Raw genomic sequence first — 26374 nt, 5'->3', positions numbered from 1 at the left:
ACCATGCTGCAACACTCATACTGGGGTGTATGTGTGCTGACCCAGACCTCTACCATGCTGCAACACTCATACTGGGGTGTATGTGTGTGTCTGACCCAGACCTCTACCATGCTGCAACACTCATACTGGGGTGTGTGTGTGTCTGACCCAGACCTCTACCATGCTGCATCACTCATACTGGGGTGTATGCGTGCTGACCCAGACCTCTACCATGCTGCATCACTCATACTGGGGTGTATGTGTGTCTGACCCAGACCTCAACCATGCTGCAACACACATACTGGGGTGTATGTGTGTGTCAGTCCAGACCTCAACCATGCTGCATCACTCATACTGGGGTGTATGTGTGTCTGACCCAGACCTCAACCATGCTGCAACACTCATACTGGGGTGTATGTGTGTGTCAGTCCAGACCTCAACCATGCTGCATCACTCATACTGGGGTGTATGTGTGTCTGACCCAGACCTCAACCATGCTGCAACACTCATACTGGGGTGTATGTGTGTGTCAGTCCAGACCTCAACCATGCTGCATCACTCATACTGGGGTGTATGTGTGTCTGACCCAGACCTCTACCATGCTGCAACACTCATACTGGGGTGTATGTGTGTCTGACCCAGACCTCAACCATGCTGCAACACTCATACTGGGGTGTATGTGTGTGTCAGACCCAGACCTCAACCATGCTGCAACACTCATACTGGGGTGTATGTGTGTGTCAGACAAGACCTCTACCATGCTGCAACACTCATACTGGGGTGTATGTGTGTGTCAGACCCAGACCTCAACCATGCTGCAACACTCATACTGGGGTGTATGTGTGTGTCAGACCCAGACCTCAACCATGCTGCATCACTCATACTGGGGTGTATGTGTGTCTGACCCAGACCTCTACCATGCTGCAACACTCATACTGGGGTGTATGTGTGTGTCAGACCAGACCTCAACCATGCTGCAACACTCATACTGGGGTGTATGTGTGTGGCAGACCAGACCTCTACCATGCTGCAACACTCATACTGGGGTGTATGTGTGTCTGACCCAGACCTCTACCATGCTGCATCACTCATACTGGGGTGTATGTGTGTGTCAGACCAGACCTCTACCATGCTGCAACACTCATACTGGGGTGTATGTGTGTCTGACCCAGACCTCAACCATGCTGCAACACTCATACTGGGGTGTATGTGTGTCTGACCCAGACCTCTACCATGCTGCAACACTCATACTGGGGTGTATGTGTGTGTCAGACAAGACCTCTACCATGCTGCAACACTCATACTGGGGTGTATGTGTGTGTCAGACCCAGACCTCTATCATGCTGCAACACTCATACTGGGGTGTATGTGTGTGGCAGACCAGACGTCAACCATGCTGCAACACTCAGACACGATAATTCATGAATTATTCACAGTTATGAATTATGAGTAAAACAGTTGAAGGCTATTTGATCTAGGTCTTAGGGTAGCAGTGGTCGTAAGCAAGTAGGTGGCCATGTTAATGTACCAGTAATCAAAATAACGAACAAGTCGGTAATCACGGACTAACCATACCACGGGCGGGATTTGAACCCGCGATCAGAGAGTCTCAAAACTCCAGACCGTCGCGTTAGCTACTGGACCAGCTAGCCACAATAAGATTCGTCCTACTAGGTATATTTCTACACAATAGGAAGGTTAGCACAGGCACCACTGTGACCACAAATGCAAGTTTTTACAGACGAATCTCCAGCTAGCGTGGCCGTGACGAACTCTAGCTCAAGTCCCCTCACTGCCGTCAACATGACTCACGAAATAGTAATGACACGACTGCAAACAAACCATACATACGCGACGGTCTGGAGTTCTGAGACTCTCTGACCGCGGATTCAGATCCCGCCCGTGGTATGGTTTGGAAATATAAACACAAATGCAGTATAATGTGATCCTTTATTGACAACGTTTCACCCACACAGTGGGCTTTTTCAAGTCACACACGGATCTACCTGGGGTTGGAAGGTACGAGAGTATTTATAGTCATGTTCAGAATGTTGAGGTCAGGTGGAGAATGCTGCATCTGATGATCTACCGGGTGGGGTTATAGAGTCTTGGGTAGCTTGGCAGGGGTATTGGACAAGTTGTGAGTAGACCTTCTGCAGTGTTCTATGTTCTTATGTGGGATAGCGATGAAGAAGTTTCTTGGCGAGTGGTTCAGCTATGTTATAGAAGCCATTGTTCTGGTTGAAATTGTTGGTTGTAGAGATGAGCGATGATTCCAGGATTCTTCTGTATTGAGTGTTGTCTTCTGTGGCTATAAGTCTTGAGTTTCTGTAGTTAATTAAATGGTTGTGTGAATTGCGATGTTGTACACAGGCATTCCTTGTATCGTCAGTCCTGCTTGAATATTGGTGTTCTGAAATACGTGTTTGGAGGTCTCTTGATGTTTCGCCCACATATAATTTGTTGCAGTCATTACAAGGGATTATGTATACCCCTGCAGAGGATGGAGGCTTGTCCTGTCTACTACTGGTGATGTCCTTGATGGTCGTGGTTGTGGAGGTAGATACTTGGAATGATGTTTTGGCAAAGATGTTGGAAACATGTTTGGCAATGGAGTTGGTTGGGAGGACTATGTATCTCTTCTCGGCAGTGTCTTCTCTGGGTGTGTTGAAGATGTTTAATGCCCGCTGTCTGCAGTCTCTGATGAAGTGACGAGGATAGTGGAGTTTAGAAAATACTTGTTCAATTATAGTGCATTCTTCCTCAAGGAACTCATTGCTGCAGATTCTGAGTGCACGTAGGAAGAAGCCTATAATTACACCACGTTTGGTTCTGGTGTCGTGGTGAGAGTAGAAGTGGAGAAGATCGTTTTGGTTGGTGGGTTTTCGATAGACTTTAAAACGAAGTTCGTGGTCAGCTTTGCAGAGCAGAACATCAAGGAAAGGAAGAGTGTTGTCGACTTCTTCTTCAAGTGTGAACTGGATTGAAGGTTCGACCTGGTTGAGCTTGTCTTGGGCATTAAACATCTTCAACACACCCAGAGAAGACACTGCCGAGAAGAGATACATAGTCCTCCCAACCAACTCCATTGCCAAACATGTTTCCAACATCTTTGCCAAAACATCATTCCAAGTATCTACCTCCACAACCACGACCATCAAGGACATCACCAGTAGTAGACAGGACAAGCCTCCATCCTCTGCAGGGGTATACATAATCCCTTGTAATGACTGCAACAAATTATATGTGGGCGAAACATCAAGAGACCTCCAAACACGTATTTCAGAACACCAATATGCAAGCAGGACTGACGATACAAGGAATGCCTGTGTACAACATCGCAATTCACACAATCATTTAATTAACTACAGAAACTCAAGACTTATAGCCACAGAAGACAACACTCAATACAGAAGAATCCTGGAATCATCGCTCATCTCTACAACCAACAATTTCAACCAGAACAGTGGCTTCTATAACATAGCTGAACCACTCGCCAAGAAACTTCTTCATCGCTATCCCACATAAGAACATAGAACATTGCAGAAGGTCTACTCACAACTTGTCCAATACCCCTGCCAAGCTACCCAAGACTCTATAACCCCACCCGGTAGATCATCAGATGCAGCATTCTCCACCTGACCTCAACATTCTGAACATGACTATAAATACTCTCGTACCTTCCAACCCCAGGTAGATCCGTGTGTGACTTGAAAAAGCCCACTGTGTGGGTGAAACGTTGTCAATAAAGGATCACATTATACTGCATTTGTGTTTATATTTCCATTGTGTCGGTATTTTATACCATTTATTTCCATCGTGGTATGGTTTGTTTGCAATCGTGTCATTACGATTTCGTGAATCACGGACTACGTCCTTTGTTTCCAAGTTAGTTGGCTCAGGGGATCTTTCCCTAATTTTCTGTTAAATAAACCTTTAATTTCTTCCTCTCGACTGATAACTGGCAGCATCATAACAGTACTGCTAACTGGCAGCATCATAACAGTGCTGCTAACTGGCAGCATCATAACAGTGCTGCTAACTGGAAGCATCACAACAGTACTAACTGGTACCATCATAACAGTACTGCTAACTGGCAGCATCATAACAGTACTGCTAACTGGCAGCATCATAACAGTACTGCTAACTGGTAGCATCACAACAGTACTGCTAACTGGAAGCATCACAACAGTGCTGCTAACTGGAAGCATCACAACAGTACTGCTAACTGGAAGCATCACAACAGTACTAACTGGTACCAACATAACAGTACTGCTAACTGGCAGCATCATAACAGTACTGCTAACTGGCAGCATCATAACAGTGCTGCTAACTGGAAGCATCACAACAGTGCTGCTAACTGGAAGCATCACAAAAGGACTAACTGGTACCAACATAACAGTACTGCTAACTGGCAGCATCATAACAGTACTGCTAACTGGCAGCATCATAACAGTGCTGCTAACTGGTAGCATCACAACAGTACTGCTAACTGGCAGAATCATAACAGTACCGCTAACTGGTAGCATCGTAACAGTACCGCTAACTGGCAGCATCAAAACAGTACTGCTAACTGGCAGCATCATAACAGTGCTGCTAACTGGTAGCATCACAACAGTACTAACTGGAAGCATCATAACAGTACTGCTAACTGGTAGCATCATAACAGTACTGCTAACTGGTAGCATCAAAAAAGTACCGTTAACTGGTAAAATCATAACAGTACTGCTAACTGATAGCATAACAGTACTGCTAACTGATAGCATCATAACAGCACCGTTAACTGGTAGCATCATAACAGTACTGCTAACTGGTAGCATAAGAGTACTGCTAACTGGTAGCATCATAACAGTACCGCTAACTGGTAGCATCGTAACAGTACTGCTAACTGGCTGCATCATAACAGTACTGCTAACTGGTAGCATCATAACAGTACCGCTAACTGGTAGCATCATAACAGTACTGCTAACTGGTAGCATCATAACAGTACTGCTAACTGGCAGGATCATAACAGTACTGCTAACTGGAAGCATCATACCAGTACTGCTAACTATTAGCATTACAACAGTACTAACTGGTAGCATCATAACAGTACTGCTAACTGGTAGCATCATAACAGTACTACTAACTGGTAGCATCATAACAGTGCTGCTAACTGGTAGCATCATAACAGTACTGCTAACTGGTAGCATCATAACAGTACTGCTAACTGGTAGCATCATAACAGTACTGCTAACTAGTAGCATGATAACAGTACTGCTAACTGGTAGCATCATAACAGTGCTGCAAACTGGTAGCATCATAACAGTACTGCTAACTGGTAGCATCATAACAGTACTGCTAACTGGTAGCATCATAACAGTACTGCTAACTGGTAGCATCATAACAGTACTGCTAACTGGTAGCATCATAACAGTACTGCTAACTGGTAGCATCATAAGAGTACTGCTAACTGGTAGCATCATAACAGTGCTGCTAACTGGTAGCATCATAACAGTACTGCTAACTGGTAGCATTATAACAGTACTAACTGGTAGCATCATAACAGTACTAACTGGTACCATCATAACAGTACTGCTAACTGGTAGCATCATAACAGTACCACTAACTGGTACCATCATAACAGTACTACTAAGTGGTACCATCATAACAGTACTGCTAACTGGTAGCATCATAACAGTACTGCTAACTGGTAGCATAACAGTACTGCTAACTGGTACCATCATAACAGTACTAACTGGTACCATCATAACAGTACTGCTAACTGGTAGCATCATAACAGTACTGCTAACTGATAGCATCATAACAGCACTAACTGGTAGCATCATAACAGTACTGGTAACTGGTACCATCATAACAGTACTGCTAACTGGTAGCATCATAACAGTAATAACTGGTAGCATCATAACAGTACTGCTAACTGGTACCATCAAAACAGTACTGCTAACTGGTAGCACCATAACAGTACTGCTAACTGGTAGCATTATAACAGTTCTAACTGGTAGCATCATAACAGTACTGCTAACTGGTAGCATCATAACAGTACTGCTAACTGGTAGCATCATAACAATACTGCTAACTGGTAGCATAACAGTACTGCTAACTGGTACCATCATAACAGTACTGCTAACTGGTAGCATTATAACAGTACTGCTAACTGGTACCATCATAACAGTACTGCTAACTGGTAGCATCATAACAGTACTAACTGGTAGCATCATAACAGTGCTGCTAACTGGTAGCATCATAACAGTACTGCTAACTGGCAGCATCATAACAGTGCTGCTAACTGGTAGCATCACAACAGTACTAACTGGAAGCATCATAACAGTACTGCTAACTGGTAGCATCATAACAGTACTGCTAACCTGTAGCATCATAACAGTACTGCTAACTGGTAGCATCATAAAAGTACTGCTAACTGGTACGATCATAACAGTACTGCTAACTGGTAGCATCATAACAGTACTAACTGGTAGCATCATAACAGTACCGCTAACTGGTACCATCATAACAGTACTGCTAACTGGTAGCATCATAACAGTTCTGCTAACTGGTAGCATCATAACAGTACTGATAACTGGTAGCATCATAACAGTACTGCTAACTGGTAGCATCATAACAGTACTGCTAACTGGTAGCATCATAACAGTACTGCTAACTGGTAGCATCGTAACAGTACCGCTAACTGGTAGCATCATAACAGTACCGCTAACTGGTAGCATCATAATAGTACTGCTAACTGGTAGCATCATAACAGTACTGCTAACTGGAAGCATCATAACAGTACTGCTAACTGGTAGCATCATAACAGTACTGCTAACTGGCAGGATCATAACAGTACTGCTAACTGGCAGCATCATACCAGTACTGTTAACTGGTAGCATTATAACAGTACTAACTGGTAGCATCATAACAGTACTGCTAACTGGTAGCATCATAACATAACTAGTACTCATAACAGCTAACTGGCAGCATCATAACAGGTACATATAACAGTAACTGGTAGCATCATAACAGTACTGCTAACTGGTAGCTGGTAGCATCATAACAGTGCTGCTAACTGGTAGCATCATAACAGTACTGCTAACTGGTAGCATCATAACAGTACTGCTAACTGGTAGCATCATAACAGTACTGCTAACTGGTAGCATCATAACAGTACTGCTAACTGGTAGCATCATAACAGTACTGCTAACTGGTAGCATCATAACAGTACTGCTAACTGGTAGCATCATAACAGTACTGGTAACTGGTAGCATTACAACAGTGCTGCTAACTGGTAGCATCATAACAGTACTGTTAACTGGTAGCATCATAACAGTACTGCTTACTGGTAGCATCATAACAGTGCTGCTAACTGGTAGCATCATAACAGTACTGGTAATTGGTTGCATTATAACAGTGCTGCTAACTGGTAGCATCATAACAGTACTGCTAACTAGTAGCATCATAACAGTGCTGCTAACTGGTAGCATCATAACAGTACTGCTAACTGGTAGCATCATAACAGTGCTGCAAACTGGTAGCATCATAACAGTACTGCTAACTGGTAGCATCATAACAGTACTGCTAACTGGTAGCATCATAACAGTACTGCTAACTGGTAGCATCATAACAGTACTGCTAACTGGTAGCATCATAAGAGTACTGCTAACTGGTAGCATCATAACAGTGCTGCTAACTGGTAGCATCATAACAGTACTGCTAACTGGTAGCATTATAACAGTACTAACTGGTAGCATCATAACAGTACTAACTGGTACCATCATAACAGTACTGCTAACTGGTAGCATCATAACAGTACCACTAACTGGTACCATCATAACAGTACTACTAAGTGGTACCATCATAACAGTACTGCTAACTGGTAGCATCATAACAGTACTGCTAACTGGTAGCATAACAGTACTGCTAACTGGTACCATCATAACAGTACTAACTGGTACCATCATAACAGTACTGCTAACTGGTAGCATCATAACAGTACTGCTAACTGATAGCATCATAACAGCACTAACTGGTAGCATCATAACAGTACTGGTAACTGGTACCATCATAACAGTACTGCTAACTGGTAGCATCATAACAGTACTAACTGGTAGCATCATAACAGTACTGCTAACTGGTAGCATCATAACAGTACTAACTGGTAGCATCATAACAGTACTGCTAACTTTTACCATCATAACAGTACTGCTAACTGGTAGCATCATAACAGTACTGCTAACTGGTAGCATTATTATCATGTGGGAGTTCGACACGTGGAATTAGGTAAAGTAATACTCACGTAGGCTGGTAGTACGTATAATTACAGATAATGTGGGTAGCGCCCTTACAGCCGTACCTATCTCTCTGCTCTCTCTCGTATCACTGACCGACTGGCCGCCCACAGTACCCATATGTGAGAGGGTCTTTGAATACTGCCAGGTCAGCACAATATGAGTTCAGACAGTGACTCAGGCAGAGACGGTTGGTCGTGAGTCAACTGGCACAGTGGTTACTGGTAACTGGTTACTACTACTGAGAGCTCGGCGACGCTAACGTATGTCGTCCCGACATACAACTAATACAAACTAGAGATGGCAGGTATACGGCTTGGGCTGATTCTGTACAATGTTAAAGTACACAACAATTAAACATTATAACATACATAAGTAGAACATTGGAATGGAAGCTTACGTAACTGAAACTGTAATGCAATATAAGGTATAATATAGCACAACTTAAAACTCAACAAATGAACATCGAACACAACGTTGAGATTACAAGTGATAAAAAAAAAATTTTGATCGATCGATCTGTATTCATGTGATCTACGGATTCTGAGGGAGGAATATATACAAAGAAAGAGTGTTTAACAGAAAGGCAGATTCGGTGCACTCAAATCTAGACTGTTAACTCTCAGAATGCGGAGAGAACATAAACACAAAAAAAAAATTCTTGAATACTGATAAGTTGATACTGTAATTATTCATCTATACAGGTTATTTACATTTAACCCCAACTCTGCTAGGGTGAGATTGACATATGCAGAATGGGTGTCATCTCTGGGAGGATCAAACTCTGTAGCATTGGCTAACTCATGCTGTATTTGAGGCAAATCTGAATTGGAAGTTACAAATGATACTTGAGGATTTCTCAATACCTGTCGTGTAAATAGGGAATAACGACATTCAGGTTGATCGTCTGACTGAGTATCAGAGGAAGAGAGTACAGGATCAGGAGGATTGTCAGAGTCTGTCACATTAGTCTGGGTTGGAACATCATTATCATCACATACTAACTTCATATGATCTAAATGCGATTCTTTATACTGACCAGTACTAATCTCTCTAACCTTATACTTATTACCAGTGATATGTTCAACTACTCGATAAGGACCAACAAACTTTTGATCAAGCTTTGGCATTGCAGACGTTTTGTTAAAGTTAATCAGCATAACTCTCGAACCTACTTTGATTTTGGACGGCTTTGCTCGAGTGTTTGCGACTCTTGTAAATTCAGCTGTTGATTTATGAAGTGTTTCCCGGATTCTTCTAAAAACACTTTGAGCTAAGCTGGTACGAGTTGCTATGAAATCATCAGGGTTGTAATTTGGTTTCGGATTAGAATATAACAACTCATAAGGCAAACGTTTATCTACACCGTACAATGCATAATGTGGAGTGTCACCTATAGAAACATTGTAAGCAGAATTTATAGCACACTGCACATCAGGTATAACTTCATCCCAAGTTTCACTGTTGGGATTGATAGTGGCTCTCAAGACATCAAGTACTTTCTTATTGGTTCGTTCCGCTAACCCATTGCTGGCAGGATGATGAGGAACAATGGTGGATTTAGAGATCTTGTACAAGGTGCACAAATTTTCAAGAATTTCATTACAGAATTCACCTCCATTATCTGTTACTAGGGACTTAGGAGTGGTATGCCTGCAGATAATACGTTCTTTAAACGCTTTAGCTACTGTCTCGGCAGTCTTATCTGCAATAGGAACTAACTCACAATATCTGGTGAAATGGTCTACCATAACACACAGATGTTTGTTACCTTGGAGGGAACATTGGAAATTAGTTAACAAATCTAGCGCAACTCTTTCCCACGGTTCGCTAGTAGTTGGATATACTTGGATTGGATTAGGACCATTAGCATTACCTTTATGTTGCATGCAGACACTACATTTCTTAACATACTCAGAAATATCAGTTGCCATACGAGGCCAAAAGTATTTCAATCTGGCTTGTTTTACTGAACGATCCATACCAGGGTGTGCAACACCTGGTACATCGTGAACCAGCTGTAAGGCTACATTCACTAGTGACTGGAATTACTAACTGGTATACTCTTCTACTAGGAGTACCCAACTCGGCTGTTCGATACAGTAATTCTTGGTTCATGACAAAGTCACTGATGGGTGCTGGTGGCTTCACAGTCAGAATAAGATCTTCCTGGAGCAGGAATCGAATCACACCAGACCACATGGGATCTGTTCGTTGAGCATTCTTTACATCTTCAGCACTAAATGGAGGATCTGCAGTTACTATACTAACATGTCGCGATAAGGCATCTGCGACTACATTTGACTTGCCAGGTAAATGCTCAAAGGTGGGATTGAACTCTTGGATAGTCAAGGTCCATCTGGCTAACCTTCCAGTAGGTTGTTTGTTCTGGAATAAGGGTATCAGTGGAGCATGGTCTGTCAAGACATGAACAGAGTACTGATAAATAATGTCTCGGAAGTGCTTTAAAGACCATTCTATTGCTAAAGCTTCTTGCTCAGTTACTGTATAATTACGTTCAGCCTTCGTAAGGACTCGGCTAGCAAATGCAACTGCGTTGTACTTGCCATCGGTCTTCTGAGCTAGTACGGCACCTATGCCAATTGAACTAGCATCAGTTGTCAGATAGAAGGGCTTAGAAAAATCTGGAAATTTCAAAATTGGAGCAGATGTTAGCTTTTCTTTTAGAGTTTGGAATGCTCTTTCTTGACGGAAGGTCCAAACAAAAGGAGCATCTTTCTTAAGCAACTCAGTTAGAGGAGCAGCTATGGAAGAAAAATTGGCAATAAAAGATCTATAAAAACCTGCTAAGCCCACAAAGGATCTTACGGCATCAGCAGTTTTGGGAGTTGGAAAATTTAGTACTGCAGTTACTTTTCTTGGTCAGTCGTGGAATTAGGTAAAGTAATACTCACGTAGGCTGGTAGTACGTATAATTACAGATAATGTGGGTAGCGCCCTTCCAGCCGTACCTATCTCTCTGCTCTCTCTCGTATCACTGACCGACTGGCCGCCCACAGTACCCATATGTGAGAGGGTCTTTGAATACTGCCAGGTCAGCGCAATATGAGTTCAGACAGTGACTCAGGCAGAGACGGTTGGTCGTGAGTCAACTGGCACAGTGGTTACTGGTAACTGGTTACTACTACTGAGATTATAACAGTTCTAACTGGTAGCATCATAACAGTACTGCTAACTGGTAGCATCATAACAGTACTGCTAACTGGTAGCATCATAACAATACTGCTAACTGGTAGCATAACAGTACTGCTAACTGGTACCATCATAACAGTACTGCTAACTTGTAGCATTATAACAGTACTGCTAACTGGTACCATCATAACAGTACTGCTAACTGGTAGCATCATAACAGTACTAACTGGTAGCATCATAACAGTGCTGCTAACTGGTAGCATCATAACAGTACTGCTAACTGGTAGCATCATAACAGTACCGCTAACTGGTACCATCATAACAGTACTGCTAACTGGTAGCATCATAACAGTACTGCTAACTGGTAGCATCATAACAGTACTGCTAACTGGTAGCATCATAACAGTACTGCTAACTGGTAGCATCATAACAGTACTGCTAACTGGTAGCATCATAACAGTACTGCTAACTGGTACCATCATAACAGTACTGCTAACTGGTAGCATCATAACAGTACTAACTGGTAGCATCATAACAGTGCTGCTAACTGGTAGCATCATAACAGTACTGCTAACTGGTAGCATCATAACAGTACCGCTAACTGGTACCATCATAACAGTACTGCTAACTGGTAGCATCATAGCAGTGCTGCTAACTGGTAGCATCATAACAGTACTGCTAACTGGTAGCATCATAACAGTACTGCTAACTGGTAGCATCATAACAGTACTGCTAACTGGTAGCATCATAACAGTACTGCTAACTGGTACCATCATAACAGTACTGCTAACTGGTAGCATCATAACAGTGCTGCTATCTGGTAGCATCATAACAGTACTGCTAACTGGTAGCATCATAACTGTACCGCTAACTGGTAGCATCATAACAGTACTGCTAACTGGTAGCATCATAACAGTACTGCTAACTGGTAGCATCATAACAGTACTGCTAACTGGTAGCATCATAACAGTACTGCTAACTGGTAGCATCATAACAGTACTGCTAAGTGGTACCATCATAACAGTACTGATAACTGGTAGCATCATAACAGTACTGCTAACTGGTAGCATCGTAACAGTGGTGCTAACTGGTAGCATCATAACAGTACTGCTAACTGGTAGCATCATAACAGTACTGCTAACTGGTAGCATCATAACAGTACTGCTAACTGGTAGCATCATAACAGTGCTGGTAACTGGTAGCATCATAAAAGTACTAACTGGTAGCATCATAACAGTGCTGCTAACTGGTAGCATCATAACAGTACTGCTAACTGGTAGCATCATAACAGTACTGCTAACTGGTACCATCATAACAGTACTGCTAACTGGTAGCATCATAACAGTACCACTAACTGGTACCATCATAACAGTACTACTAACTGGCACCATCATAACAGTACTGCTAACTGGTAGCATTATAACAGTGCTAACTGGTAGCATCATAACAGTACTGCTATCTGGTAGCATCATAACAGTACTGCTAACTGGCAGCATCATAACAGTACTAACTGGTAGCATCATAACAGTACTGCTAACTGGTACCATCATAACAGTACTGCTAACTGGTACCATTATAACAGTACTGCTAACTGGTAGCATCATAACAGTACTGCTAACTGGTACCATCATAACAGTACTGCTAACTGGTAGCATCATAACAGTACTGGTAACTGGTACCATCATAACAGTACTGCTAACTGGTACCATCATAACAGTACTGCTAACTGGTAGCATCATAACAGTACTAACTGGTAGCATCATAACAGTACTGCTAACTGGTAGCATCATAACAGTACTGCTAACTGGTAGCATCATAACAGTACTGCTAACTGGTAGCATCATAACAGTACTGCTAACTGGTAGCATCATAACAGTACTGCTAACTGGTAGCATCATAACACTACTGCTAACTTGTACCATCATAACAGTACTGCTAACTGGTAGCATCATAACAGTACTGCTAACTGGCACCATCATAACAGTACTGCTAACTGGTAGCATCATAACAGTACTGCTAACTGGTAGCATCATAACAGTACTGCTAACTGGTAGCATCATAACAGTACTGCTAACTGGTACCATCATAACAGTACTGCTAACTGGTAGCATCATAACAGTACTGCTAACTGGGAGCACTATAACCCTACCGCTAACTGGTAGCATCATAACATTCCTGGTCATCACCTAGTTAGCTCTCCCTAGGTTTATTAGAGGTCAAAGGTCACTCTCTCTCTCCTCACTTATCGACCGAGGAAAAAAAACAGAGGTGTTGCAGACACCTGTCAGAGGCACCAGCTGTTTCTCCCTTTTTGTTTCTGTTTCTTGTTGGTAAATTGTATTGGAATTAATGCAGTGTCTCAACTGAGAACTGAGTATGCTAACACCTCAGCTGAAGTTGATAAGAGACGGTGAAACATTATCTAATACATGTATTTATGTATATATGTATGTATGTATATATGTATCTGTGTATCTTTGAATGTTAGTTGCCATTTTCTCATAGACACATGACGATCAAACGCTTGGCCTTTTGTGGAAGTGTATATCTGGAGTATACCTGGAGAGGGTTTCAGGGGTCAACGCCCCCGCGGCCCGGTCTGAGACCAGGCATCGTGCTGGATCAGGGTGTGTGTGTGTGTGTGTGTACTCGCCTAACTGCTGTTTTAGGGGTAGAAACATAGCTCCTGGCCCCGCCTCTTCACTGGCTGCTACTTAGTCCTCTTTTTCCCTGCCCCATGAACTTTACCAAACCTCTTCTTAAAATTGTGTATGGTTCCTGCCTCCACTACGTCACTTTCTAGACTATTTCACTTCCTGACAAATCTATGACTGAAGAAATACTTCCTAATTTCCCTGTGACTCATCTGAGTCTTCAACTTCCAATTGGACCCCTTGATTCTGTGTCCCTTCTCTGGAACATTCTGTTTTTGTCCACCTTGTCAATTCCACGCAGTATTTTATATGCAGTTATCATGTCTTCCCTAACCATCCTGTCCTCTAGTGTCGTCAGGCCGATTTGCTTATCTTCGTTGGACATTCCCTTTGGCTTTGGGACTAGTCTTGTTGCAAACCTTTGCACTTTCTCTAATTTCTTCTCGTGCTTGACCAGGTGTGGGCACCAAACTGGTGCTGCATACTCCAATATGGGCCTGACGTACACGGTGTACAGTTTCTTGAACGATTCCTTACTGAGGAATCGGAACGCTATTCTTAGGTTAGCCAGGCGGCCATATGCTGCAGCAGTTATCTGGTTGATGTGCACCTCAGGAGATGCGCTCGGTATTATACTCACCCTAAAATCCTTTTCCTTGACTGAGGTTTGCAGTCTTCGGCCACCCAGCCTATACTTTGTCTGCGTTCTTCTTTCCCCATTCCCGATCTTCATGGCTTTACATTTGGGGGGGGTAAAATTCGAGGAGCCAGTTGCTGGACCAGGCTTGCAGCCTCTCCAGGTCTCCTTGTAGTCCTGCCTGATCCTCATAAGATTTAATTTTTCTCATAAACTTCACATCATCTGCAAACAAGGACACTTCTCAGTCTATCCCTTCCGTCATGCCATTCACATATGCCAAAACAGCAATGGTCCTATTACTGACCCCTGTGGAACCCCGCTCGTCACTGGTGCCCACTCTAACACCTTTTCACGTACCATAACTCAACGTTGCCTCCCTGTCAGGTATTCTCTGATCCACTGCAGTGCCTTTCCTGTTTTACGTGCCTGATCCTCTAGTTTTTGCACTAATCTTTAGTGAGGAACAGTGTTGAAGGCCTTCTTGCAATCCAAGAAAATCCAGTCCACCCACCCCTCTCTCTCATGACTTCCTTCCGTTACTTTGTCAAAAATCTCCAGTAGGTTTGTGACACAGGATTTCCCATCTCTGAAACCGTGTTGAATGTCGTTTATGAGCTTTCTCCTTTGGAGGTGGTCCACCACTCTCCTAATAATCGTCTCAATGAATTTTCATACTATACACGTCAGTGACATTGGATCAGACTTGACTCTCGTTGCTATGCCGTTTTCATGTTGTCACTGGCACTCCCTCCTTATCTGTGCATATTTGTTTCTGGCTCTTTGACTAATCTCTTTTTTTTTTCCTGGGTCCTTTGTCTTCTGTACTTTTTTCCATTCTTTAGCGCCCTTAGTTTTTGCCTCCCTACACTTTTGGGTGAATCAAGGGCCCAGTCTGGTCTTCCGATTATTTCTGTTGCCCTTGGGAACAAGCCTCTCCTCTGCCTTCTTGCATTCTGTTGTCATGTAGTCATTCATTTCATTTACTGATTTTCTTACCAATTCCCTTTCCAACTGAACCTCTTGCAGGAAGTTCCTCATGCCTGTGTAGTCCTCCCTTCTGTAGTTTGGCTTCTCCCATCCTACTCCTGCTACCCTCTCCACTTGTAGCCTATGTATTCTAAGCTCAGAACCTCATGATCACTAGCTCCGAGGGGCCTCTGGTATGTGATGTCCTCAATTCTGAACTACTCAAGGTGAATACTAGGTCTAGTCTTGCCGGTTCATCACCTCTCTCTCTGGTAGTGTCCTTAACATATTGATGTATAAGGTTTTCCAGTACCACATCCATCATCTTAGCTCTCCATGTTCTGGGACCCACATGTGGCTCCATGTTTAATCAGTCAATCTCCTTATGATTGACATCTCCCATAACTAGTAACTTTGCTCTACCCGTGTGAGCTCTTCTAGCCAGCTCAGCTAGTGTGTCCACCATTGTTCTGTTGCTCTCTTCATATTCTTTTCTTGGCTTCCTGCCATTCTGTGGCAGGTTGTACATTACTGTAATTACTACTGTACAGCCCCCAGACTGAATTGTTCCTATGTAGTCTCTTTCGCCCATTTCATCCATTCCATGCATTTCCTCAAATCCCCACCGGATTTTAATGAGTAGTGCAACTTCTCCTTCCCCTTTGCTCCCTCTATCCTTCCTCAGGATCTGATATCCAGGTGGAAAGATTCTCTCTCTTATCGTCCTGGAGAATTTCGTTTCTGTGAGCGCCACTCCTCAAATTTATTTGTTATTCAGTCTGTGTTTGTATACCAAACCTTCAACTTCTTTTCTAAAACTGTGGTGTGGGGGGTATGTTAGGGATGGGGAAGCAGGAAACCTGATAATAATAATAACAAAAATAATAATAATAATAATAATAATAATATCTTTATTTACTACAAGTACATGTACAAGGTATACAGGCCTAGCTGACATCAATGACATACTACTATATAGAAAGCCGCTTCTTATGCTCAGCATTTCATGCAAATTAGGTAAGTTTTTGTCCCAGGATGCGACCCATGCCAGTCGACTAACACCCAGGTACTCATTTTAAACTGATGGCTGAACAGGGACAGGGACAGGGAAAGCAGTTGTCTCATAAAAACATGTTCCTAATCTTTTCCAGCCGTACTGGAGGAGATTCAAACCCCAGACATCATTGTGTAAGCTGAGTGCATTAGCGATCAAGCTATGGGACACCCAAATGAGGAACTGTGGAAGGTTGCTGTGAAGATGGAGTTTGTGATGAGGAGGGGTGGGAGCAGTGGGTACAGTGTGTGGATTTTGGGTTAGATTGTTTGGTTGGATTGGGGTTGAGGGCCTTCTGTAGGTGGTTTAGAGGTAGGTTGTAATTGTTCTTCCTCCTGAGTCTGGGTTCTCCTGCCCACGTTCGTCTTTGCCTCTCTTTTTACCTTGCGTCTTTGTACCTTCTCTATCAGTTTCTGGCTTTCTTCTCATGTTCTGATGCAGTTGAGGTATACTCTCCGGTATGCCTATATATCCCTTGCTTGTGCTTTCTCCTGCAGGATCCTGTTTCAAGCCGATTCTCCCTTGAAAATCACTTTGACTGGCCGGTTTCTTCATCTTGCAAATCACCCTATTCTCAGAAAATTTGCCAGCTGGGTCATGTCCACTCCTATTGCTTTCATGATAATTTCAATTGTTTTTTTTCTCTGCATCTTCTTTCTTCATAAGTTTTCCCATCAACTACCTGGAGCCCATAAACAAAGACTGACCTCTAACTTTGTATCCCCTCATTCGATTTAGTTGCCTCCATTGCAGCTTTCATTCAGTCTCTTCTCCATCTGATGTACCTGTGCCCAGTGGTCTGTCATTTACCCTTCTCAGCTTTTCCTGGACATTGCTGTGGTCTGTTAGGGTATCTGCATATAGCTTAGTTTTTTTCGTTTTCTACAGTCACCTTGATTTTTCTCTGGCTTCACAGTGATCTGACAGGGCCTCTGCATACAATTTAACTCCTTTATTCCCAACAGTTCCCTCGTTTTTAACTGATGCAATTCCTGAGGTCATGCCCATATTGCTCTTTGTTTCAGATTTTTCAGTTCCTCTTTTAAGCTCTGTATCTTAGCCTTTGCTGCTTTGGCTTGTAGCTCCCATTTTCTGCTCTCTGCAACTATCCTCTCCTCCATTTTCTTGCTACCCAATCTTTCTTCCCAGACTCATCTTCCAGTCCTTGGGATTTCCACCCTGTTCTCTGGCAACCCATTTTTTTTCTTTTTAGTTAACACAGAATAAAAAAACTTATGTATTTTTGTGTGATCATTTGTGGTGTGTGCATGATGTGTGTGTACTTAACTAGTTGTGGTTGCAGGGGTCGATTCATAGCTCCTGGCTCCATTTTTTTAATTAACACAGAATGAAAAACTTATGTTTTTTGCGTGATTGTTTGTGATGTGTGTGTGCGTGTGTGCATGTGTGTGCATATGTGTGCACTCACCTAAATGTGGTTGCAGGGGTCGATTCATAGGTCCCGGCCCTGCCTCTTCACTCACTTCCTGTCATACCTCTTCTTAATGCTAAGTATGGATCCTGCCTCAACCACCTCACTTTCCAGACTATTCCACGTCCTGACAACTCTGTGACTGAAGCAATACTTCCTAACATTCTTTTGACTCATATGAGTTTTTAACTTCCAATTGTGACCCCTTGTTTCTTTGCCCCATCTCTGGAGCATCCTGTCTTTGTCCACCTTGTCATTTCCACGCAGTATTTGTATGTTAATAATAATAATAATAATATAATATCTTTATTTACTACAAGTACATGTACAAGGTATACAGTCCTAGCTGACAACAATGACATACTAATATATAGAAACTCCCTTGTTATGCACCGCATTTTGGGCAAATTAGGTCAGTGTCCCGGGATGCGACCCACACCAGTCGACTAACACCCAGGTACCCATTTTACTGATGGGGAACATAGACAACAGGTGGAAAGAAACACGTCCAATGTTTCTACTCTGGCTGGGAATCGAACCCAGGCCTTCGCCGTGTGAAGCGAGAGCGTTAGCCACCAGGCCACCCTGACCCTCCTGTCCTCCAGTGTAGTCAGGCCATTTTCTCTTAACCTTTCTTCGTAGGACATTCCCTTTAGCTCGGGAACCAGCCTTGTTGCAAACCTTCGCACTTTCTCCAATTTCTTGACGTGCTTGACCAGGTGTGGGTTCCAAACTGGTGCTGCATACTTCAGTATGGGCCTGGCGAACACGGTGTACAGAGTCTTGAACGATTCCTTACTGATTTATCGGAACGCTATTCTCAGGTTAGCCAGGCGCCCGTATACTGGAACAGTTATTTGGCTGATGTGCGCCTCAGGAGATAAGGTTTGCTGTCTTTGACCACCTAGCCTATACTCTGTCTGCGGTCTTCTTTGCCCTTCCCCAATCTTCATGACTTTGCATTTGGTGGGGTTAAATTCGAGAAACCAGTGTGCATGTTTGTATGTATGTATGTTTGTATGGATATATGTATGTAGGTTTGTATGTGTGTGTATGTATATATGTACTCACCTAGTTGTTGATGCAGAGGTCGATTCACAGCTCCTGGCCTTGCCTCTTCACTGGTCACTACTAGCCCACTCTTCCTGTTCCATAAGCTTTATCATTCCTCTTCTTAAGATATGAACGGCTCCTGCCTCCACTACATCGCTTCCCAGACAATTCCACTTCCTGACAACTCTGTGACTAAAGAAATACTTCCTCACATCCCTGGCATTCATTTGAGGCTTTGTGGCATTCAAAGAGTATGTAACCTTTATTCGGCGCATGTACACACCCTTATTTACAGGCTATCTCCCCCAACCAGCGAACCAGGTGACTGAGAGTTGATGATGGGGCCCCGTCGTTCAACTAGTGACCAGGTTCTAGCCAATAAGAAGATGGTTTTGGCAATCACAGAGGTTATGTGGGTACCACTCTCCTGTCTGCCCTTGTCATTCCCATTCTAGAGCTGGTTGAAGCACGGTCTGCTCTCTAGTGGCTTCTATTCTGCCTTGCTTACCGTGGAGTGCACTAATACCTATCACTGTACATAGTGTATATAGTGTACATACTTCTGTTCTAAATTGGTGAAGGATAAAATAAGTCAAAACTTTTCTGCTGTGTTTATTTAGCTCTCTTTACACCCAGGATAACAGGTCATGTGGACTCCTGTATATTTACAAAGAAGTGTGTTGCCACTGTCTTTCCTGATGAGTTAATTCTGACTTCAGATTCAACTTAAGCATATTAAAAACAACTTACAAAGCATTCATTTATAAAGGTAGTAAATTTATTATTATCATTATTGTTATTATATCTAGGGTAATCGATGTAAATGAAGGGCTAGACAGGTATTGGGAAGGACTAGCAATTCCAGTCATTTACAACACGGATCACTTCTGTGACTCACGAAATCGTAATGACACGATTACAAATAAACCATATCACGGGCGGGGATAAACTCGCGGTCATAGAGATTTATAAAACTCCAAACCGACACGTTAGCCACTGGACCAGCTGGCTACAGTAAGGTTCATCCAACTAGGTATATTTATACACCATAGGAAGGTTAGCATATCCACCACTGTGACCACAAATGCAAGTTTTTACAGCTAGTGTGGCTGTGACGAGCTCTAGCTCAAGACCCCTTAAAGCCGTCAACATGACTCACGAAATCGTAATGACTATCGTAGTGGCTATCGCGTCGGTCTGGAGTTTTATGACTCACTGATCACGGGTTCTAACCCCTCCCGTGGTATGGTTTATCACTTCTCTGGTCAACACGATATGTACCTGTCAGGGGCTGGGTGAGCGCGTTAACCAGTTCGCTGGATGGAAGGCTCTCTGAGCTCAAGACTTTCAACTGATACAGGATAGTGATATGGGTGTAACTGTGGAAGTAAGGGGTCACAGTACTAGATAACATTGCCAAAATAGTATAGAAAACGCGATAGCTCACAAAACAGTAATTGATATAAGCAAGAGATTTAATCCATGAATCACAGGAAAAATTTGCAAACATTAATTCCCTTAAAGTAACTGATGGATGAACTAAGGATGAACAGATGTAGTTACAATAATTGAAAGTAAGGTTCACTCTGAAATTAGGAAGATGCATGTTGAGTGCCACATAGGAGTGTAGAAATTGTTCCACACTAATAGAAAAAATATGATGGAAGCGAGTGTGTGTATAATATATATATATATATATATATATATATATATATATATATATATATATATATATATATATATATATATATGGAAGTACCACCTCTATGGCTGGACTGGGGACCCTCATCCTCAGAGAAGACAATAAACGTACCTCAGGGAAAACTCAAGGTTCTCCCCGGAGCTGTTTGAATATTTTCTTCTCCTACCACCCCCTATATTTGATATTCTATGTGAACATTTGTTAATAAACAGAATACGTTTACAGAAAAACACAAACATGAATACAATGGCACAATGTATCAAAGATCATGAATTTCCTCCAGTTCCTCGGAAGCCAGACGCGAGCCAAGTATGCAGCAAGCATTTCCCCTCTGGATGGCTACACTGAGGCGTTGGAACATGAAAGTGGCTGCCCTTGGGTCCCTGGTGGTGTCGATGAGTCTGGAACCCAATTCTTTAAAGAAACATGTGGCATTTTTTCCCCATGATCCCAAGGTCTCTGATCCCACTGGGACAAATTGATACTGTTGGCTTATGTCCCTGTACTTGCTGATCTTGTACTCCTCCCTGTGGTCAGCAGCTCCTCCCTGTCGCCCCACACTGTGATGGATATAGGTGTCAGCCAGTGTGGACACACAGGTATAGTCCCATGCTAAGAGCTTGCCATTCTTCCAAGGATAGATGGTGATCCCATCTGGGCGGTTTGCTGGGTTGTGGGTATTTTTGGCTCCTAGTGATCAGGGCTCCCTCTCGGCTGGACATCCAGCTGTAGCAATGGTTCTCTTAATGATGTCGTTGACCTCATTGTGTCTTCCATGCCAGCCCTTGGTTTTGGAACAGTTAAGACCATGTAGACCGTATTGGTCTGCTTGCGCTTCGCCGCAAATACATGTATATTCTGTGTGAATTGAGGCAGCAAGGCACAGAGCCACTGCAATGCGGAGGGTCTTATGGTCGAGTCGTGTTCCCATTGCCGATATGGGAACTATTTGGAGGAAGTCCCCGGAGTGATGTGCGCTCACAGCCTGGAGACGGGCAATCTCCCTATCTGATGTTGCAGCCCTGAGCATGTTGGTAAGCACCTTTTCAACGATCGGGCCATCCCAGCTTGACTGTGAGCCAGTGCTGCACTAGGGTTTGGTGCTGGAGCAGCAAGAGTCTCCCATTCAGTGATGGCACTGGTATAGCTAGGGCCTTCTATTCCTGCTGAGTCACTGAGGGTATCAGGAAGAATTTGTCTTATCAACTCGTTTGATGCTATGGAAGAGGATAGGAAAGCTGGTAGAGCAATCTGGGAGGATATGCATAGTCCTAGCCCTCCAAGCCTGACCGGAAGTGAGGCTTGCAACCACTGTCCATCTTCAAGGGAAACATTCAATACACTCTCTAGCATGGTCTTAAGGAGAGAGTCATATTCCTTGAGTTTTGGACTGAAGGCTAGGGAGCCTCTCAGAAAGTAGGTAAGTTTTGGGATTGACAGGCACCTTGTGAGTAGGTAGAAGGCATCGTGTTTGTCAATATCTTTCATCCTGCTTTCCATCGTCCGGAGGTCTGAGGCTTTTTTTAAGATATCTTATCTTAAAAAAAAGTCTCAGACCTCCTTTTTTTAAGACAAGATAAGATTTCGTTCGGATTTTTAACCCCGGAGGGTTAGCCACCCAAGATAACCCAAGAAAGTCAGTGCGTCATCGAGGACTGTCTAATTTATTTCCATTGGGGTCCTTAATCTTGTCCCCCAGGATGCGACCCACACAAGTCAACTAACACCCAGGTACCTATTTGCTGCTAGGTGAACAGGACAACAGGTGTAAGGAAACGTGTTGAAATGTTTCCACCCGCCGGGAATCGAGCCCGGGCCCTCTGTGTGTGAAGCAGGAGCTTTAGCCACCAGGCCACCGGGCCACCTTCAGGCCACTGGGCCACCTATCAGATCAGATCGATGGCATTGAACCCAAGAGGAGCACCAAGGAGAGTGCTATTTGCTGGATCAATGGCTCATGCTCCTGGTAAAACGGCGCTAATATTCTGGATCATCTGTTGATTGGTAGAAACTATTTCACATTTGGTGGGGTTTAAAGAAAGGCCCAGGCTTTCTTCCATGTCTTTAATTTTACTGATGTCCTCTAGGAGAGATTCTGTTGTGCCAGCTAGGGTACCGTCGTCCAGGAACCAGATATTGAGCTGACTGGAGAGTGCTTCTGTGATTTCCTTGATGACCAAACAGAATAGAAATGGTGTGAGAGGGTTCCCCTGTTGCACGCCCTCACATGAGTCAATTTCATGGTCCCCAAACAATAGTTTGGAAGTCACACTATAACACGATTCTATGAAGGGATAAAGGGAAGATAAGTTTCTATAAATTGCTTGGAGAGCAGCATCTCTTCTGACTGAGTTGAAAGCATTGACAAAGTCCAATTTGACCAAGGCTTTTTCATTGGACATGTTTTTGATATATATACTCGTGCTGCGTGGGCAGCTGCTTCACAGCCCTGTTGAATGCCGAAACCGAGCTGAGTTGGTTTCAGCATTGCAGCAGCTTCTTGACTCACCCTTCTTACTGCAGCCTTGACGACTAGGCGCTGAAGGGTGTTACCCACTGCAATGGGCCTGATTCCGCCATCCTTTTTCTGGAGGGCACACAATGAGGCACCAAAGAAAAGGGTCTGATGGCCTCTGGGACACTGCCAGCCAGGCACAGGTTGGAAAATTTGGTGAGTTCAGACAGCAGCCTCTCTGAAACCTCACCAAGTGCTGGATTGAGTATTTGTTTTAAGTGTTGAGGCCTTAAACCGGTGAAACCTCCTGCTGAGCCCTGTGGAAAGGACATAGCAGCTTTATATACATCAGCATCCTGTAAGGTTAGATGTTCTTCGCCTGCTGCAATGTCAGGGAGGTCAATGTTGGTACTGGGAGCCCTGGGTGGATGTTTGTCCTTCAGAGCTTGCGCCATACTGACGTCCTTGGGAGCGATGGTATCCTCACTGGTTATAAGCCTCAGAGCTCCAATAGTATTACCCTCTTCTATTTTTTTGCTAATTTGGGCTCTGATTTTTGAGGCGTCGGGTGTCCTGTTGTTGGCATTTGCCCGGTGGGTGTTTGTCACCCTAGGGGGGAGACAGACGAGGTTGTCATCCCTTGGGAATGCATTTATTGCCCTAATAACATGTGTTGCTAATGACTTGTCCCTCCTTGGTGGGACAGCCAAACAGGTATTTCCAAAAAGCAGCAAGTTGTGCCAAGATCTGTTATTTGAAGGAGCATCGTTGACTTTCTTCAGAAGGTCAGTGAATTTGCTAGCAGCTTGAGGGCGAGCTGCTTTGGGGATGTGTGTCAGAGTCCTGGTGGATGTTAATTTGATTGCAGATTTGAGATCCTCTGTAGAGGTGAAGTCACGGTAGTTGTCAGCGCTGTCTGCTGGGGGAGGCTGTTGGTTGTTCTCATTTGGAGCTCTCCTGGAGCCTAGACATCCATTGTGTGCACGGATGTTGCCAGTTGTAGGATTGAGTGCACATTCCCTGTAGCACACCCAGCAGATGCCTCATGAACGACAGCTTTGGCTCTGTCGTGAAGATTCCTGGGAACCCGCGACTACTTGTGACATTGCTGATATCGTGGGGGTGGGGTGACGGGTGAAGGACAGCATGGATGCATGGGGGATGAGGGTGGGGGAGTAGCGAGCGGCGGAACTTGTAATTGGTGGGGCACTAAACGGCAACACCCTTGGTCAGGAAGTCTGTGGTCCTAGGCTGAGATGAGGGGAGGGGATCAGGGATGGGGGGGAGGGACTGGCCCTGTGTGTGTTCGCTCAAGATGCACATCACTAACTTTTGCTAATTGTTATACACTTATTGTTCCATTTGGAAAAAAACCCTCGCCAATTGGCACGCTAATCACCATGCTCACACTATTAACCGAGGTGTTCTTCTGTTCACCATCCAATGACCGTGTCGTGGGCGGCCACTTCCTCCCCCAACCCACGGCCCCGGCCGGTCACAGATGTAAACAAAACCTCCTCCACACCTCCACTGGCAGGATCCCCTCACCACCGCTACTCCCCAAATCCCAACATGCACACTGTACTTTCACTGATACAGGAGCAACGGTCTGATGTAGAGGATTGTCACAACTCTGTGATCTCCGGTGGATACTCACGATGATGTCTGCAGAAACTGGTCTGCGTAAACCATGTTGGTTCTTGGTTTACACACAGAATGTATGGAGCACCACACACTGGCTCCCTCCCTCCACGCCGGCAAGCGTATATATATGCGTATATAAGCGTGTATATATATATATATATATATATATATATATACAGGATATATATATATATATATATATATATATATATAGGATAGCAGATGAACAAGGAGGCTTTAGGAAAGGTAGGGGGTGTGTGGACCAGGTGTTTACAGTGAAACATATAAGTGAACAGTATTTAGATAAGGCTAAAGAGGTCTTTGTGGCATTTATGGATTTGGAAAAGGCGTATGACAGGGTGGATAGGGGGGCAATGTGGCAGATGTTGCAAGTGTATGGTGTAGGAGGTAGGTTACTGAAAGCAGTGAAGAGTTTTTACGAGGATAGTGAGGCTCAAGTTAGAGTATGTAGGAAAGAGGGAAATTTTTTCCCAGTAAAAGTAGGCCTTAGACAAGGATGTGTGATGTCACCGTGGTTGTTTAATATATTTATAGATGGGGTTGTAAGAGAAGTAAATGCGAGGGTCTTGGCAAGAGGCGTGGAGTTAAAAGATAAAGAATCACACACAAAGTGGGAGTTGTCACAGCTGCTCTTTGCTGATGACACTGTGCTCTTGGGAGATTCTGAAGAGAAGTTGCAGAGATTGGTGGATGAATTTGGTAGGGTGTGCAAAAGAAGAAAATTAAAGGTGAATACAGGAAAGAGTAAGGTTATGAGGATAACAAAAAGATTAGGTGATGAAAGATTGAATATCAGATTGGAGGGAGAGAGTATGGAGGAGGTGAACGTATTCAGATATTTGGGAGTGGACGTGTCAGCGGATGGGTCTATGAAAGATGAGGTGAATCATAGAATTGATGAGGGAAAAAGAGTGAGTGGTGCACTTAGGAGTCTGTGGAGACAAAGAACTTTGTCCTTGGAGGCAAAGAGGGGAATGTATGAGAGTATAGTTTTACCAACGCTCTTATATGGGTGTGAAGCGTGGGTGATGAATGTTGCAGCGAGGAGAAGGCTGGAGGCAGTGGAGATGTCATGTCTGAGGGCAATGTGTGGTGTGAATATAATGCAGAGAATTCGTAGTTTGGAAGTTAGGAGGAGGTGCGGGATTACCAAAACTGTTGTCCAGAGGGCTGAGGAAGGGTTGTTGAGGTGGTTCGGACATGTAGAGAGAATGGAGCGAAACAGAATGACTTCAAGAGTGTATCAGTCTGTAGTGGAAGGAAGGCGGGGTAGGGGTCGGCCTAGGAAGGGTTGGAGGGAGGGGGTAAAGGAGGTTTTGTGTGCGAGGGGCTTGGACTT

The sequence above is a fragment of the Cherax quadricarinatus genome, chromosome 38, assembly GCF_038502225.1.
Source record: "Cherax quadricarinatus isolate ZL_2023a chromosome 38, ASM3850222v1, whole genome shotgun sequence".
NCBI classification, from domain to species: domain Eukaryota; kingdom Metazoa; phylum Arthropoda; class Malacostraca; order Decapoda; family Parastacidae; genus Cherax; species Cherax quadricarinatus.
The sequence above is the reverse complement of the archived record's forward strand: the minus strand, read 5'-3'. Positions refer to the sequence as shown.